General features: G+C 37.9%; 1 pseudogene; it reads left to right on the forward strand.

Moving 5' to 3' along the window:
- Positions 1–4756: 4756 nt before the first annotated feature.
- On the forward strand, positions 4757–18043 carry LOC139945189 (scavenger receptor cysteine-rich domain-containing group B protein-like; annotated as a pseudogene).
- The last annotated feature ends 540 nt before the right edge of the window (positions 18044–18583 follow it).

Here is an 18583-nt window from a genome sequence, read left to right on the forward strand (position 1 = left end):
GATACCTTCGGTAATTGTCCAGGACCAGTAGGCATATTCTCACTTGGTGCGTATCTCAACATATTATGCTTAAAGGCAGTGGACACTATTGATAAATACTCAAAATAATTATTGGCATGTAACCTTACTTGGTGACAAGTAATTGGCAGAGGTTGATGGTATAAAACATTGTGAGAAACGGCTACCTCTGAAGTGACACAGTTTTCGAGAAAGAAGTAATTTTCCACGAATTTGATTTCGAGACCTCAGATTTAGAATTTGAGGTCTCGAAATCAACCATCTAAACGCACACAACTTCGTGTGACAAGGGTGTTTTTTTCCATTATTATCTCGCAACTACGACGACCAATTGAGCTCAAATTTTCACCTTTTTGTATGCATATGTTGAGATACACGTGAGAAGACTGGTCTTTCACAATTACCAATAATATCCACTGTCTTTAAAATAATAAATATGTGAAACTGTTGACTCAATTGGCCATCGTATTAGCAAGAGAACAAATAACCTCTTCTTGAAAACTACGTTACTTCAAAGGAAACAGTTTCTCTCAATGTTTTATACTTCCAACAACTCGCCATTGCTCTTATTTAAGAAAGTTACTTTTTATGCAAACAATTATTTGGAGTAGTTACTAATATTATAGTTTTTAGTGCCATTAATACACAGTTTGTGTTAAAGGCAGTGGACACTATTGGTAATTGTCAAAGACTAGCCTTCACAGTTGGTGTATCTCAACATATACATAAAATAACAAATCTGTGAAAATTTGAGCTTAATCAGTCATCGAACTTGTGAGATAATAATGAAAGAAATAACACTCTTGTCACACGAAGTTGTGTGCGTTTAGATGGTTGATTTCGAGACCTAAAGTTCTAAACCTGAGGTCTCGAAATCAAATTCGTGGACAATTACTTCTTTCTCGAAAACTATGGCACTTCAGAGGGAGCTGTTTCTCACAATGTTGTATACCAGCAACCTCTCCCCATTACTCATCACCAAGAAAGGTTTTATGCTAATTATTATTTTGAGTAATCACCAGTAGTGTCCAATGCCTTTAATGGAATATGGCACACCCAATTTTTATGTACGCATTGATATCACTGTTTTCCAATTGTAAGTCACCTTCATATAAGAAGCTTCCGTAATGATCAACAACATTGTTTTGTAAATCCTGTTTGAATAACGGCAAGAATAGCGTTAGGATGTGATTATTTCAACTATAACCAACAACATAAGTCTAATCAATTCTGATTTTAATGACAACACAACGTATTTACTGGGATCCTTGTTATGTACACCTAGATTTTAAAACAAAAACGGTAATAAACACTGACATAATGACTTAAGCGCACAGAAATTATGCCTTGAGCTCTGCCGAAAAATGGATCACACAACTGTTGAGCATACTGTTATTAGAAAAATGCCATTTACAACAAATTGTGCGACCCTTTATTTCTTGAAAAAAAAAACTCGGAAAGCATGCTTGAACAACATCTAGGGATTTTCCAGTCACAGATGAACATTTTAAACTGTAAAGTAAAACGGTTTACATTTACAAGGTGACTGAGGACTTCAACAAATAAATTAATTTTCATACAAAAAATGGTTTTATGTAGTACATATTATTTAAATAAGGTTTAATCATGAATGTATGCAGATTTTTAAGAACAACAAAGAATTTTGTTTACAAAGCACCAACAAATAATGGGCATGCTTAATATTTTGACGAATCACTATAACTACGGATTTTAATGTTAGTTTCAACTTTATGATGCACAGGGCTTGTTTAAAAGTGGGCGGATCTAAAATCACTAACTGGGATTTAATTGGTTAAACCTTGGGCAAGGTTAAACACTGGCAGTGCTCTAGAAGGACTGCACATGATGTCATTGACAACCATCTTTGATTAACAAAAATATTGCACGTGTGTACGTGCTGCCCATAACTCGCAGCCAATGATAGCCTTTCATGCGTGCCCGTTTCATCAAAGATGGCGGCCAACGGAAGGTTTATATACTTTGTAATAGGGACGTTGGCCTGTAAAAGACAGAGCTGGTGAGCATAAACCTCACTTCTTGATCGGGTGGGAACGATTATGTCAAACTAATCTCATGTGTTTTGTTGATTGTGTAATTACTGTTTAGTTAGGAAAGGGGTAGGTTCCTTTGAGATCCACAAGTCCCAAAATAATCCACCAATACATCCAATCCACCAAACAATCCATTCGGAATCAATCAGGTCCCATCGTTCCAACCCATATTTAGTTCAAGTGCAGTTGCACTCAAGCCAGCCTTAGGCTATAATCTTAAGGCAACTGATCTATACAAAATAGTCAACTTGTGGATACACCAATGTGTAAAATCTTTTCTGGGAAGAGTGTTATTTGGTTCTGAAATGAGCTAGTTGTCTTGACATTTCGTACAGTACACCGTATTCGTCTTCAGAAGCAGTCTTGGTGCAAGACGTCCCTGTTCTGTATGGGATGTACAGACCGCGATCTGCTCATCACGATTTGATAACAGAGGGCGCTATCACTCCACGGTATACAGAGTCGTATAGTAGGAGAGTTTCGACAATAATTTTCTATTAACTCTCTCTAATACACAGCTCTGACGGTATAACTTTAAAAATGATGACTGGGTCATGACTGTTTACTATAGCTCCAGGTGATAAACTGGTATTGAATGAAGTAACTAGAGATAAAGAAGAGTGGTGGAATTGGTTGGCGTTTTAATGGAAGATGGTAGTATGTAAAATACATGCAATGGCGACAAGGAGCACATACAGTTTAGGTCTCACTTAGGCATCAATAAGGTGTTTTAGTTAGGTGATTAATTTGTGTCAATAAGGTGATCAATGGGTGTCATTAAGGTGATCAGTATGTGATAATTAAAATGATCAATAGTTTCAATAAGGTGATCGATGTGACCAATAAGATATTCCACAGATTAGATAATTAAAGACAGTGGACACTATTGGTAATTGTCAAAGACTAGCCTTCACAGTTGGTGTATCTCAACATTTGCATAAAATAACAAACCTGTGAAAATTTAATCTCAATTGGTCATCGAACTTGCGAGATAATAATGAAAGAAAAAACACCCTTGTCACACGAAGTTGTGTACGTTGAGATGGTTGATTTCGAGACCTCAAGTTCTAAATCTGAGGTCTCGAAATCAAAATCGTTGAAAATTTCTTCTTTCTCGAAAACTATGGCACTTCAGAGGGAGCCGTTTCTCACAATGTTTTATACCATCAACCTCTCCCCATTACTCGACACCAAGAAAGTTTTTTTTATGATAATAATTATTTTCCATTGCCTTTAAAGGGAAGGTACACGTTTGGTAATTGTCAAACACCAGTGTTCTCACTTGGTGTATCCCATCATAACCGTAAAATAACAAGCCTGTGAAAATTTGAGCTCAATTTGAGCTCAAAGTTGCGAGAAAATGATGAAAGAAAAAAACACCCTTATTGGACGAATTCGTGTGCTTTCAGATAGGAATAAAAGACTTTTAGCTAGAAGTCGTTTATTATTTGATAGAAATTACCTTTTTCTCAAAAACTACATTTCTTCAGAGGGAGTCGTTTCCCACAATGTTTTATACTATTAACAGCTCTCCAATGCTCGTTACCAAGTCAGTTTAAAGGTTAATATTTGTTTTGAGTATTTACCAAACGTGTACCTTCCCTTTAAGAGGAAATAACAATTTGCTCAATATAAATTATACCATTGCGCATTGGTATTTGCGATAAGGTCTATAGACCTTTTCGCAAATACTGGGGCGCGCGCGTAAAGCTTGGAATTAGGTGCATTGTGGTCTAGCTGATTACAAATTTGATTCATATATATCCCACAATGCACCTCATTCAACAGTCTGCGCTTGCGCATTGGTATTTGCGATAAGGTCTATAGACCTTTTCGCAAATACCGGTGCGCACGCGTAAAGCTTGGAATTAGGTGCATTGTGGTCTAGCTGGTATCCAAATTTGATCCATATACATCCCACAATGCACCTCATTCAACAGTCTGCGCTTGCGCATTGGTATTTGCGATAAGGTCTATTGAGTTGAGCCAAATCATCGCTCTGCGCTTTGAGCCGTTTTAAGTCTTTTCATTTTGTTGTACACGACTCTTACCCTTGAATGAAGTACAGTACAGCTTTAGAAAATATACTGAATTTAGTTAAATCACAGACTAAAAGGTGATTGCTGAAAAGTATCGACCTTTTCCGCATCATAGGTTAAGTTGTGATGGGTGACATTCTGATGGGTGATATCAAAAAGTCTTTCTCGAGGTCAATGTTGTAGTAAAGAATACATTTTGGCCGGGTACCAAGAACTGGCCAGGTACCAATAGTTAAAGGTGTTCGCTCATTACTCGAGTACATAGGCCTTGTTGGAACTCCGAGCAGGCCTACGTACAGGGGTAATTTTGAAATGAACTGTGAAGTTGGAAGAATAAAACACATTTGTTGATTATCGACAAATTTCTGGTTTATAATTTGCCTGTTCTGTCTTTGAAAAAAATGATCCAACAAGTTACAGTTTCTAAAATCACAAATGAGACGTCATTCACGCAATCACGACTTTAACCAACAACCTTGAAACATAGGAATTGCAGTCTCACCGAAACCGCTTTGTCGTTTCCAGTCATTGTCTTTCAAAATCAACTTTCCGGTAAGTGGATTCAAGTTAATTACCTACCTTGATCATTGACAAAGTTGTATTTGAGAATTGTGTTGTAGGGTTTCAGATCATAGGGGTGTGCTGTGCATTGATGTATATATGCTGTCATATTGCCTATAGGACTTGCCCGTGCATTGATATTTGAGCAGTCATTTTTATGTAGGACCGTGCCCGAGCATTTAGAATATTGTGCGCTAATTTCTTGAACCTACGATCATCTCACTATGTCTACTTGTGCCTTCGCTAGTTCGATGCTGCTCCTGAGTGTACTTCTAGTCGGTGAGTATTGAATCAACTTCAGTGTATGTCCATAGATGACTGAGTTGTAACCAAAATAATTATTTGTTTATATCAGTGTAAAGTAGGCCTATGGGGTCACAGTGGGCCCTCAATGCTCATTGTGTATACAGTTTACTTTTAGGGTTGTCACGTGACAATCTTCCTATTTTCGTATAGCTTCGTTCTTGGAAGAGCACACTTTGAATTCTTTCTATGATTTTTGTAGGGAGCGTGGCTCTGGCCATGCTCCAAAACCTACTTTCTGTCAGTTTTAAGTTTGTTGCTGTATCTGTTCTTGTTGCAGGACTTTGTCTGTCCCATCCAATCAGCAACCAGGAAACCAAAGGATCATATTCAGACGGTGACTATTTAAATTCAGTTCATTATTCCAATCTCTCTTACGATTGTTTATCAACGATCATTTTGTAAAAAAGTAGTGTTCCATACCCATGCTTGTTTTTGTTGAAAAGAAAAGATCGGATATTTTGCACTCGGTGTAAATTGGAGTGGAAAGATCAGAAATACAAAATGCCTATACAGAGCGCCTTAAGACTGTGTGCAAAAACGTCTTCAGGTTTACAGAACTCCCTGCGAAAACAAGGACCAAGAACGTTGACATTTTATTGGCTGATTTCAATGTTTTTGGCGAATTATATATTTAAGGAAAATAAGATATTGTTGTTACCTAATAATATTGCCTTTAAAAGAAGTTGACATTGTAACAATATAGTTTGTTTTGCCAAATTATATAACAATGCTTAATAAAGACAACTTTAAGCACAAAACAATCGCAGAAGAAAATTGAGATGGTTCAATCTGAGAAATCAATGCTTTTTTCGTCCCTTAAGTGCTGTGAGGATGCCCGGTCCACATTTTGCCCGTCATTTTATCTGAATTTCACATATTTTCAAAGGTCATTTGTATCTAGAAATTAGAGAAAGTTTGCTTGTATTGCACGAAGAAAAATCTCGGCAATGATCAGTCAAAAACTAAAGTCGATTTACCCATGTTTATCCGTCATGTCTAAAACTCATTGAGGAAATGTGTCAATGGATTATGGCTCATTATTTTTATTAATTTCTCCAAGGTGCAACGATCTGGGGGAGTCAAATTTCTTTATATCTTTAAATGGACCATCCAAGGGGGTTCAGACCCCCATTTCATGCAACGATTGGTTACATAATCTTATCATCTACCAACTTGAAAAGGACCCACCTTCCACACCCCTCTTTTCACATCCTTCCATCCACACCCCTCCCCCAAAACAACAACACAATCCAAACAATATTAAATATACAGCAATTTAACTCTCATTCAAATTTGATTGTTCTGTTTGATGCAGTTGAATTGAGCCAAAATGCGACAAAAAGTTGTTTTATTACAAACAAAAGGTTATTTTATTACAAACTTTTTTGTTATTTTTTATTAAATATAGCCATTATAGGCCTATTCTAATTTTGTCAACCCGTTTTGTTTAAAACATAGAAAATAGAATGAAGTATCTAAAAAGGCAAGAAATGTACTAATTTTCACTTTAGATTTATTAATTCTTTATCGACTTTCAGGACCAGCATGTTCCAGTGGACCACTAGGAATGGAAAGTGGGGCGATCCCTGATGGAAGCATTACAGGATCATCATCATGGGCGTCAACATACTCACCTCCAAACGCTCGACTCAATGAGGGCAAGTCATGCTCAATGTTCGTTTAAAGGAACGCGTTGCCTTGGTTCGGTCGAGTTGGTCTTAACTTAGAAATTGAATTGGATTTACATGAGTGCTATTTGAAGTTATTGGTTTTGCCTGATTTCACTTTTAATTATAGTTATCCTTTTTGGGCGGGGGGGGGGGGCATCGCCCGCGCTCAGAATCCTCGCCCTCCCCCTCTCTCTTGCCCCCCCCCCTTCCCATATAAAAATCACAGAAAGGTACAGTCTTATATCGTAAAAGTAAAACTTTCATTTTATGTGGACAGCCTAGTCATGGCGAATCCGTGCACGGAAACGTGCGCGACATCGTATTGGCAGTAAACGCATTTCCATATGGTGGCTTGCATTATACAGAGTACAAGGTTGCCCATCAGGAAGTCACAAAAGTTAAAGTTGAAGTGTCTAAACGCACACCAACGGCTCCGTTAACACAACATATACATAACAGAGATTTAAAAAGCAAAATGACGAACGAAGTTAAAGGTAGCTTAAAGACCAACTCTTCTCCACATCAAAGCGCATTTATTTGCCTCCCCCTCCAACACTTATGAAGAGGCAGAGGCTCTCTTCTTCTGTTTACTGCATTTTTAGATCCATACAAGGATGTATTTTCAGAGTTATTACGTCTGCGAATATTGCAGTGGCAGTTCCAGTATCAAGTGCTGCTTGCGAGCGCAGCTTTCCCAGTTTTAAACTCATCAAAACTTATCTTTGAAACACAATGTCAGATAAGCGTTTAGAGTGATCTTGGTGTTGTTCACAATGAACGAGAACTCAGACTGAGGCCATAAACCTTTGTGAATTTATTGAGGAAATCTCAGATCAACCAAAAACCTCCGCAACAGTCTTCTTTTAAAGGCAGTATAAACTATTGGTAATTACTCAAAATAGTTGTTTGCATAAAACCTTACTTGGTAACGAGTAATGGGGAGAGGTTGATGGCATAAACATTGTGAGAAATGGCTCCCTCTGAAGTGACGTAGTTTTCGAGAAATAGATGATTTTCCACGAATTTGATTTCGAGACCTCAAGTTTAGAACTTGAGGTCTCGAAATCAAGCACCTGAAAGCACACAACTTCGTGTGACAAGGGTGTTTTTTCTTTCATTATTATCTCGCAACTTCGATGACCAATTGAGCCCAATTTTCACAGGTTTGTTGTTTTGTGCATATGATTAGATACACCAAGTGAGAAGACTTGTTTTTGACAATTACCAATAGTGTCCAGTGTCTTTAAGCAAGCAGTGGAATTTAGAGGATAGGCCTACTTCAAATATCCGTTTCATGACTAAAGCGTGATTATTTAAATTACATCCACATTTTCAATCCTGTATTTAGATTTTGATTTGTTTAACGGCTTAGAGTAGCTTCTCCCAACTTAGAGTAGCTTCTCCCAATTAATATGTTTTGGGTATTTACACTGTAATAAAACATAATACATGTACAGGCAATAATTTAACGAGTAGGGCCTACCGACAGAGCCTTATTTGTGAATGCAGTGTACACCTCCTTAATTGATAACTTTTAATCACTGTTGGAAGTTTAGTCTTTGTATGCAGTTGAAAGGTTGTATCTTATAAAAATTCTCTTATCTATGATTTGCTTGTATTTGCAATGTTTTGTTACCTTGCAAACTATAACCTGCACACTGTTTTGGAACTGCATTATATGATTTGTATCAATTATCAGTTAAGTTATTTATTATTTTGTCCCTACTTCCCCCCCCCCCCCCAAACACACACACACACACACCAATGAACATGTCTATTAACGCTTTTAGGTTGATTTCTTAGTTCCACTAACAATGTCATCAATCAGTGACGTTTATTTTAAACAGGAAACAACCACTGGTGGATACCAGAAACGCACGAAGAACAAGGCTCTTGGATTCAAGTTGATCTTGGACTACCACGCCCAGTTGTTACTGGACTTATTGTCCAGGGTCAAACAACATACTACATGGAAACCTTCAGCGTTAAGTACAGTTCAACGGGAGAATCTGAAAGCTGGAATGACTTGGAGAATGCAGACGGAGATACCATACAGGTCAGAGACCATTTCTTGTATCTCCCTATTAGTCTTGATTATCGAAGCTAGCGTTTGATTTAGTTACCTGGGATAGAGTGTCGACTGCCTCGGAGTTAATGGGCAATTTAAAATGTTTGATTTATACAGATATCTCTTCTCAACACTCGAGACCGTTTACATGTCTACAAGTTTTTATATCCCATGCAGCCGTGACACTTGCGTCCTTAAGCAGGACACATAAACATTGCTTCGTCCTTCGGATGGGACGTAAATCCGTTGGTTTCATGTGTTGTGTAAACGCATGTAAAAGAACCCAGTGCACTTATCGAAAAGAGAAGGGGTTCGCCCCAGTGTTCCTGGCTGGATTGGCAGCATTTTGCGCCACAGCACCTTGTTACATGGTTCTAAGGATTGGTCTTATATCTAAACATTTGTCCCACTCCTTGCAGTAATAAAACCTGGCGCTTTGTATCCTTTGGCAAAAAGGCGCATTATAAATACGGTTATTACTATTATTATCTTCAATATATTGTTTACCAATAATGTGTGGGTATGATTTTTTTAGCCTAACTACTATATAGTTAATTGTAACACAAAATCATACGGTGACTATTTTTGATGACTGTCGGACGATGTTTAGTGTATAATTGTTAAAGGTTTATGTGCATTTTCATAATATTTAGCATAAACTTAGGCACGTAAACAACCCTACGACGGTCAAGGGCAAAAGTTATTTCGTGGCGTGTAAGAGCCGAGCGGTTTAGTGCATCAGGCTCAAGTTGTGGTGGCTAGTCAGGATGTGGGTTCGAGTCCTGGTCATGACATTTGTGTCCTTGATAAAGACACTCACCACTAATAGAATCTATCTTCACCGGGTAAACATACACATGTAAAAGGGCCGAGAGATTGATTTAGCTTGGTGCGCTTTTTACGTGGCAGCACAGGCTATTATAATCTCAAGGGAGCTGAGATTGCGTCACTTAGAGACGGATTTTGGTGATATTTAAGAGGTCACTATATTCTTTCTATCCTTTGGCAAAAAGGCGCATTATAAATACGGTTATTAATATTATTATTATTATCTTCAATATATTGTTTACCGATATTTGTGTGTAAACCTTATAAATATTGACGGTCGATCGACGCAGCTTCAATTCCACAATTCTACAGTCATAAAAAAACCATCAATTATCTGTATGGTTGCATAACATCAAATAATAGTTACTGTTGTGTTGCTCTCAACAATAACTACCCTAAAGGCAGTGGACACTATTAGTAACTATTACTCAAAATAATTTTTAGCATAAAAACGTACTTGGTTACGAGTATAATGGAGAGCTGTTGATGGTGAAACATTGTGAGAAACGGCCCCCTCTGAAGTAATGTAGTTTTCGAGTAAGAAGTAATTTTCCACGAACTTGGTATCGAGACCTCAGAGTTAGATTTTGAGGTCTCGAAATCGAGCACCTGAAAGCACACAACTTCGTGTGACAAGGGTGTATTTTCTTCCATCATTATCGCGCAACTTCGACGACCAATTTTGAGCTCAAGTTTTGACAGGTTTGTTCTTTTCAGCATATGTTGAGATACACCAAGTGAGATAATGACAATTACCAATAGTGTCCAGTGTCTTTAAAGTTGCTTCACTTGAAATCATCCTGACTAAAACAAAAACCTGTTTGTTTTTTCTTTTATAGTTCAACGGGAATGTCGCTGGTGGTGAACGAGTAACTGTCACCTTCCCTGAAATGTTGAGGACAAGATTCATTCGAATAATGACACTCACTTGGGTCACACCTCATCCTTATTTTGCGTTTGAAGTTCTAGGATGCCGAGGTAACACTCAGCATCATGCTATAAACATAATTATAACAGCATGAATTAATAATTCAAATATTAAATATTAGTACTTCTTAAAACACATCACTCTCAAATCTCATTTACGCTCGTGAATGTCATTCCTTGGTATGTTAAACTTTGGCATTTTTATATTTGATATTATTAGAGAATCCTCGCCAGGGCCCAATTTTATAGCGCTGCTTAGCGGCCGATTTTGTGCTTACTGTACAAATTTCTATTTCATAGCGCTGCTACCGTAAGAAAACGAAAAGGCATGCCTTCCGGTGCTTATAACCGCACGAAAACATCTGACGTCACCATGCAAATACACGGTAAACACGCAATATGACCGCCCAATTTTTCTGCTAACCTGTGAAATACGCTACGGCTTAAGCATTTTTTCCTGCTACAGTAAGCACGCAAATTTGGGCCAGGTCTCATACCAAAATCAAACAACCTACACGGCAACTGAACCAAGTCCAAGTTTCACAAAAACAAATGTAAATATTATTGCAAGGAGAGCTTTTCTATTATGCCATCCAGACATGCTAAAACCCAACAGCTGAACAGGGGTCGATTTCACAAAGAGTTAGGACTATAGTCCAACCCCTATACGAGATCCCTGGTGTTGTCCCTATTGTATTAACACTTGCCATAAACATAAAACGAAACAACCAAACAAACAAACAAACAAGTATGTTACTTATTCTGTTGGATTTCATGAACAAGCCCCATCGTTACAATTCAAAAGGCTCAACATGGTTTACAAACACAAATTATGCTGGACTATTCTCATCTCTTATGTAAGAAGAAGGCCAAAAGTGAATAATATTGTCCTGCAAGGTATATTGAAATACTTGTTGACGTTTGGGACCTTTTCCTTCACAGCACCGTGTAATGGTTTACCAAGGTGCTGTGGCGCATTATGCAGCCAATCAAACTTTGAATGTATGGACGTTGCTAACCCCCTAATGACGCCAATTGTTTATTTTATCGAAATCCAATAACAATTTTTAGATTTGTTTTCTTCTTCAGATAATCTGCTTACAGAAGAACTATGCTTGTTTAGTAAAGCGATTTGTGTGTTTCTCGATTTGTTTTCTATTAGGCCTACCCCTCTTCTTTATTTTTTTATACCCTACGATGTCAGAAACGGTACGGTACTTACCAAAACAATCACCACACAATGTATGTCTTGTACTGTCATACCGACAGCCCGCCCGACAGTCAGACAGACAGACAGACAGACAGACAGACAGACAATCAGACAGACAGACAGACAGACAGACAGACAGACAGACAGACAGACAGACAGACAGACAGACAGACAGACAGACAGACAGACAGACAGACAGACAGACAGACAGACAGACAGACAGACAGACAGACAGACAGACAGACAAGACAGACAGACAGACAGACAGACAGACAGACAGACAGACAGACAGACAGGCAAACAAAACAGCAAAGGCTAACATATTTTCCTGGGTGTAATACAAACATGTAATCGTTTTATTGAAGATGGTATCATCCGGCTAGCTGGAGGTGATGACGTACTTAGAGGTCGAGTCGAGATTTACCATGACGGTGCTTGGGGTGCGGTATGTGACACAAACTGGGACATACAAGATGCGACTACTGTATGCAGGCAGCTTGGTTTCCTAGAGGCAAGTGAGGCAAAGAAATGATCATTTTACGGAGCGACAGAACTTCCTATTGTAATGGATCGAGTTGCTTGTAAAGGGACGGAGCCATATCTTTCCTGGTGCTCATTTCTTTGCAAAGAAAATAATCCATGCACCAGCACTGCTGGAGTAGTCTGCAAACCAAGTAAGAATTAAAAGCAGTGCTTCTGTTATTGCGTTTTATCTGTTAGCTAATGGTCGTGGTATTGTTTCCTTGGACCCTTCAGTTATCTCAGACACAAACAACTAACGGCGGTTAATTATTTCGTAACAAAATAAAATAACGTCTATTGTTGCATTTCTAGAATTGATATTTTTTATAACGCGACGGGTGAGTTATAGACACTCAAAAAAGACTTTCCTCTCTTGGTTGGAGAATAAAGATAGATGCCAATAAAACACATATTTGTTTTAGGACGTTTAAAATTAAATATGATTTTCTGAGCCCCTTTCCATCATCTTTCTTACTTTATCTCTTCTTCCTTTCAAAACAAAATTAAGCCCCGAAGTAAATAAAAACCGAATCCCGTCTTGCTATTGCGACTTGGGCTTTCCAAGTACTTGGCCCGGTGGTTATTCCGTATAATTTTGCCTGCCCAAGAGTTTTAATCAAACAAACGTTTAAAATTTTCACTACCTTGTAACTCTTTTAATTTGGCAACATTATAGCGATTTCAACTCTTCCTTTATGAACAATTTAGATGATGTGAGGCTTGTGGATGGACCAACCATGGGAAGTGGAAGAGTAGAGATCAATGTGAATGGTACATGGGGCGCCATCTGCGACAATGAGTGGGACTTGATTGATGCTGGGGTCGTCTGCAAACAGCTTGGTTACCCTGGTGCCAGGCAAGCAAAGTCGGGTGCTTTCTTCGGTAATGGCAGTGGTCCTAACCTCATGGGTGGGGTTATCTGTGACGGCTCCGAGGCCAAAATCACCGACTGTCCATCGCATTGCTGGGATAAACCCAAGTGCACAAACACAAAAACTGCTGGAGTAATCTGTGTTCAAGGTAAGTGGCTTACGATGAAAAGGAAACTCATATAAAATTCTTGCAAACCGCAGCCCTCATACTAATATCTATCAAAGTATCAAAAGGGAGCTCCAAAAACGTATTTGGAATGAGTAAACAAACGTAATTTCAACGTGATTGAAGAACGCGACCTTTTTTATTCAGTTAGCAAAGAATATCGGCCTCCCAAACCCCAATATAAGACAATATTATTCTCTGATTTTAATTCGAACTATCGGTCTGAGATATTAAGATTTTTCTATTTATTTATTCATCTTCAGGTAAGAAAACCCGATGTAATAAGAAACTAATAAACCAGTCATGTCGAGGACAATTATTTGAAGACGACATTTCATTTGCAAACTCTTGATGGCGTGCTTTATCATACTTGAGCAGTTCTCAACTATCGTATTAATTATCACCAGGGGACCAGGGATTTTTATATCAAAAAGATCCAATAATTGAGCAGGTGAACACTCCCACCTGATTCCATCATTCCATCACCCTAAATTTCTACCCAGTTTGACTTGTCCATTTACTATAATCTCCGAAAGATGGCTTCAAAACCGGCTGTTATATAAAAGTTGAATGTCACGTAATGTATTATGCTTTACGGGAATATTCTTTTATATCACAGAATGACGAGACAGTTACCACCCTAGAGAAGGCTTGCAGTAGATGTAAGGTAAGGTAGGAGTATAACACATCAATATCGAAAGGTCCGTTCCTATAAGAACTATCGAATATTAATAGCCAATGAAAGAAATATTGACGGAAACATTTTCGCATAATTATAGCCTGTTCAAATAACGAAGACCATTTAATACCAAAGTCACCTGGAAATACAATTTTGTTCTTCAAACATTAGAGTATACTGTTTCTGAACAATAAAATAATTTTTTGAGTAATTGTTTTTAACGATTTATATTTTTAACAAATAATTAAAGTTGTGTGGGTGACTCCGCCTACCCCCTTTGTGACGTCAATCGAGGCAGACTCGATCGAACACACGTACGTGCAAGTACATTCAAGTCCTAGTCGTGAGTTTGTACGTTTCGAAAAAGTTGTTTTCTTGCATTTTTTTCCGGCAATGTCGACTAGGTGTATTGCTGCTGGATGCAGCAAAACAACTAAAGATGAGGTCAGTCTGCAAAGTGGTCCGGTCCGACGTCTTTTCCAGCGCTATGCAGCAAACACTTCGAGCCGTCGTGCTTCGAGAATCCGGAATATACGCTACACGTTTTGACATGAAGAGTAAAGTTCTTTTCTATAACATGACGCCACAGTTTGTCCAGCTAGTGGGGAAGTCGAAGAAGGTACCTGAAATACGTAACGAACCTAAAGGAGCATTTGCCTAACGTGAAAAAAAATCAGGTATTGTTTCAACTTTGAGGGCATGTTTTTAGCTTGCGCCAAGCGCGTCACTATATTGTGTTGGCACTGCTTGCGATTCATCGCGCCTCGATTGACGTCATGAACAGCGCCCTCTCGGGTCGGGTTTTTTTCAAATTTGTAAATAACATGGACCCTTATTTTTTTTAAACCTTAGTTAATTGTTTATTCATATTCCACTCATCAGAACACATATTTTAGTGACAACGGCTTTATTTTGACAAAATACAACTTCCAGGTGACTTTAACTGATCGCAACTAGTGTGTGTTCAAAATAGTTGTTCGTAGGCCAATTTGTTTGCTAATGTTGTTTTCTTTGTAAAAGACATGCACGGAACCTTGCCATTGATTGTTGTTAACAGACATTCAGCTTGTTATAAAAAGCTACACAGTAAATACTGTATACTACAAGTGAATCAATAGTTTTATTATCTCTTGTACCACGCTGGCTGCAATATTAAAGGCAGAGGACACTATTGGTAATTACTCAAAATAGTTATTGGCATAAAACCTTACTTGGAAACGAGTAATGGGGAGAGGTTGATGGTATAAAACATTGTGAGAAACAGCTTCCTCTGAAGTGACCTAGTTTTGGAGAAAGAAGTAATTTTACAAGAATTTGATTTCAAGACCTCAAGTTTAGAACTTTAGGTCTCGAAATGAAGCATCTGAAAGCACACAAATCGTGTTACAAGGGTGTTTTTTCTTTCATAGTTATATCTCGCAACTCCGACGACCGATCGAGCTCAAATTTTCACAGGTTTGTTATTTTATGCATAAAAAAAATGAGAAGACTGCTCTTTGACAATTACCAATAGTGTACACTGTCTTTAAACTATTAAATTTAGTTGTCTATTTTATCCTCATTGTTTAGACACCGCAATGGGAGCCCCTGGAATGCCAACGGCAGTGGCTCTTCAAAGTTGAACGTTATACACATAGCACGGTCTTCCTAACTTTTGACTGACGTGTTTTACTAAAGGACCTTAAGTGTGCATGGACGGCTGATGTATTAATTAGAATACAATGTAATAATCAAACGGATATATTATATTATTGATTCTTAAAGGAAAATAACATTATTGGTTTTGCCTAAACAGTTGCTCACAGTGTAAGCACTTTATCCACCATAATTATACATAAACTGACAAACCTGTGATTGAGATCGATCGGCCATCTTGGTCACGAGAAAAAAAGGTGAAAAACCGATATAACATTAATTTTTTTGCATGACATCGATGCAAGAACATAAACGAAATGCTCACTGTGAGGGAACGCGAAATTAGACCATTAATTTGACTTAATTGGACATTTCAGACAGATGTATATTCCACAGGATGTTTTATATACTGTCATTATCATATACCGTGTGAGTTGTATGTAAATCTGTAATCTTCACCATGTGTTTTCTTACCAATTCTGTAATGTTCCTTTTAATTTAAGCCATGTTATTGTTACTCGATTTAAATCATTAATCAAACGTGTAGCGTGAATAATGTAATTTTTCATCAGTATAATCAGTATAGGAGATTGGCAATTACAGGTCTGTCCGTTCAGAATGCATGGCATCCCAGCTGTACGATTAAAGGTAGTGGACACTATTGGTAATTGTCAAAGACCATTCTTCTCACTTGGTGTATCTCAACAAAAAATACATAAAATAACAAACCTGTGAAAATTCATTGAGCTCAATCGGTCACCAAAGTTGCGAGATAATAGTGAAAAAAATAACAAACCTGGTCACACGAATTGTGTGCTTTCAGATACTTGATTTCGATACCTCAAAATCAAAATCTGAGGTCTCGAAATCAAATTTGTACAAAATTACTTCTTTCTCGAAAACTATGTTACTTCTGAGGGAGCCGTTTCTCACAATGTTTTATACTGTCAACATCTCCCCATTAGTCGTAATCGAGAAAGGTTTTATGATGATAATTATTTTAAGTAACTACCAAAAGTGTCTACTGCCTTTAATGGCATGGGGGTATTTTGGGAAGAGGCGGATCAAAGCCTGGTCTGTATAAGAGAACGGTGTAAAGTGGCGATATAGGTTATTATATATTATTATTATTTTTTATTATTTTCTATTATACAGTTTATGCAAAACACCCGAAGCAATTTGGTTGTGATCATCTCAATGTCATTAATAGTTATTAACTATTGTACGGCTTGCTTTCAAGACTATCGTGCGCTTACGCTCCGGTCCGTTGCCATTTTGTTTTGTTTTATTTGCACATTCGGGTTAATCCACACCGCACGTTAACACAATTTAGGACATCATTCACATTTTAACTGGTTGCAGAGCTCAATCAAATCAAGTTATTCCCAGAGACCTCTTTTCATTAATACCCATGCGCAAGCGCTAACTGTTGAATGAGGTGCATGCTGGTCTAGCTAGGGATCAAACCCGAGTCACGGTGCTAGATCAGCATGCATGCCTCTCATTCAACGCACACAAGCTGCGCGCGTAACCGAGTAAAATAAAATTTGAGATAAAAGGTCTTGCGGGCAAATTCACGATTAGTGTCTGAGCGAACTAGCCTGCCGCCAATTATTTTCTTCGGGGCTACTTAAAGGCACTGGACACTATTGGTAATCGTCAAAGACCAGTTTTTCTCACTTGGTGTATCTCAACATGAATAAACAAACCTGTCAAAATTTGAGCTCATTTGGTCGTCGAAGTTGCGAGATAATAATGACAGAAAAAAGCACCTTTGTACAAAGTGTATAATAACACGAATGGGTGTGTTTTCAGATGCTTGATTTCGAGACCTCAAATTCTAAACTTGAGGTTTCGAAATCAAATTCGTGGAAAATTACTTCTTTCTCGAAAACTACGTCACTTCAAGGGGAGCCGTTTCTCACAATGCTTTATACCATCAACCTCTCCACATTACTTGTTACCAAGTAAGGTTTTATGCTAACAATTATTTTAAGTAATCACCAATAGTGTCCATTGCCTTTAGTTAATACTATCAACCTCTCACTACTAGTTACCAAGTAAGGTTTTATGCTAATAATTATTTTGAGTAATTACCAATAGTGTCCACTGCCTTTAACCATTGCATGTTAGACTAGGGCTAAAATAGTATATGCATGCATGGTGAAAATTATTCAAAAAAGAATTCACATAGCAACCTTGTTACCGAAATTATGTTGAGTTTATAACAAAGCCTGTATACTTTTGGTAGTTACTCTGAAAATTAATGGCAAAAAAAGATATTTGGTAGTAAGTACATTAATGTTGCTAAACTTGTTATCCAACGAAATTGAATTTGAGGAGCGTTATACTGACTCCCACTCAGATTAACATTCCATCGCAGATTGTTCTTCCTGCGTGGACATAACTAGTCCAAATTTTCGGCATTATCTCAACAACGCTACCAATTTTTAAAATGAAATACATAGGCTGTCACGACTGTTTGTCATATCCAATATTGGTGGTGGTGGTGGGGGGGGGGGGGGGGTGTTAGATTTTTGAAGTTGATACTGCTAATTTTTTTTGTGTTTGAATATTGTAATTTATTTCATGTAATTTAGCCGTTTCGACTGTAATGTGATTTTAGCAATAAACCTATTAACAAAAATTATGGCAGCAGTTTCTTTTTTTTTCAATAACAATGGTCCAGTTTCGTAGCGCTGCTTTACGGTCGATTTGCACTGAAAAGGGGAGATGCTCAAAATTGTTCTGCATGGCCTTTTTTTTTGTATACACTGTAAAACATATCCGTGACATTTACGGCACCATACATGGCACCCTAGCTGCCAGGTAAAGTGTTTTGTGACCTACAAAAAGTTCAAAGATCCTGTAACAATACACTGGTGGGAGATCAATGGTTGCACCCCACAAGGAGGATCATCCGTGTTTGAAGCAGAGCCGTATAGACCTTTCTTTTGTTGATAAACAAACCGCTTTGTTGGCGTGGTCGGACGAATGTTAGTAATGTTAG

Source organism: Asterias amurensis, chromosome 1, assembly GCF_032118995.1.
Source record: "Asterias amurensis chromosome 1, ASM3211899v1".
Classification (NCBI taxonomy): domain Eukaryota; kingdom Metazoa; phylum Echinodermata; class Asteroidea; order Forcipulatida; family Asteriidae; genus Asterias; species Asterias amurensis.